Source organism: Lissotriton vulgaris, chromosome 4_1 (genome assembly GCF_964263255.1).
Source record: "Lissotriton vulgaris chromosome 4_1, aLisVul1.2, whole genome shotgun sequence".
Classification (NCBI taxonomy): Eukaryota; Metazoa; Chordata; class Amphibia; order Caudata; family Salamandridae; genus Lissotriton; species Lissotriton vulgaris.
In genome coordinates this window covers 182,896,040-182,897,166 of record NC_141691.1, presented here as the reverse complement: position 1 = coordinate 182,897,166, position 1,127 = coordinate 182,896,040, and the positions used below count along the sequence as shown (strand labels likewise).

The following is a 1,127-nucleotide window of genomic DNA, read 5'->3' as shown; positions in this document are numbered from 1 at the left end:
CCTCCTGGCCGATCCCGGATCTTCCCATACCGTGGTTGGGTCCCCCGCTCTCGGCATCGGTGTTGAGCCGGCTCTTGTCGGCTGGCCTGCCTCCTTCGGCAGGCCCGGTTCTTGTACGGAGGACGCTGCTTGCTCGGGGTTGTGGCTTTGCTACTGGGTTCCCGCAGGTCTTCCACGTGCTCTGCCTGTGCCCGGCGCTGGGCGCCCTTCTCGCATTGGCGCGGTCGGCTTGGTGCTGTCCCCGCCTCCGTGGTCCCCTTGCGGGTCTTGGTTTTCCGGTCTGAGGGGTGTTCCTGGAACGTGGCCCCTTCTTTCCTGTGGGCCCGGTGGGCGGCCTTGCGGGCCTTCCACAGTCCGGTGTTCGACGGCCTGGTTTCCTTGGTGGCTCGCTTGGCTCCGATGTTATTTATCCTTCGCCCACGGGCGCTCTGCCGGTCTCCCCCTTGGGTGCTCGCTTCGGCTGCACATATACTAATAGTGGAACGTTACTGAGGAGATTTGCAGGGGCCCTGCGCGAGGGTGACTCGCAAATTCGTGAGGCGTTCCACAGGAGTTTTCTCTCTCGTTCTATAAGCTCTTCGGGGTCCGCCCTTTTGGGCCCCGGCCCTCGGTGGCTTTGCGGTTCCTCGCCTTTCAGGTGGTTTTCCCTGGTGGCGATGGTGTCTGCTGGGCGGATGGGCGTGCGGGGGTCGTTCCTCCGCTCCCCGCCCTTCTTGCGGGTTTTGCCGGACGGGGTTGTTCCTCCGGCATGTCCCCCGTGTCCTTCCCGGGGTTCCTTCCCTGGGGCCTCGGACTCAGGTATCTTTACCGCTTTTCCCGGCCAACGAGGTTCCTCCCTTGTCCGTGCTGGTTGTTCGGCGTGCTGTTTTGGCTTCTCTTGGCCGCACGTTCTTCCTTTCCCTGTGGGATGACCTGTGTTGTGTCTTTTGGCCCGGTTCGTTCGGGCCGCTAGCCCTCGTTCCACCTTGGTTCGCGGGCTTACACAGGCTGGCATCCTTCCCTACGCTTCGCTGGGTTCGGTGGATCCGGCGGGGGCCCGGGGTCGGTCCGCGAGGTGTGGCTCTGTTCCCTGGGCCCCCTTAGTGGGTGTCTCCTCTGTGGAGTTTTATCTGGCTTCGGCGTGGTCG

The 1,127-nt window shown here is 63.8% G+C and overlaps 1 non-coding gene across 1 annotated transcript; it reads left to right on the top strand.

Annotated features, from left to right (window-relative positions):
- Positions 1-447: 447 nt before the first annotated feature.
- On the top strand, positions 448-554 carry LOC147718551 (U6 spliceosomal RNA). Its single transcript, XR_015295377.1, has one exon. It is a non-coding gene; the product is annotated as a U6 spliceosomal RNA (small nuclear RNA).
- The last annotated feature ends 573 nt before the right edge of the window (positions 555-1,127 follow it).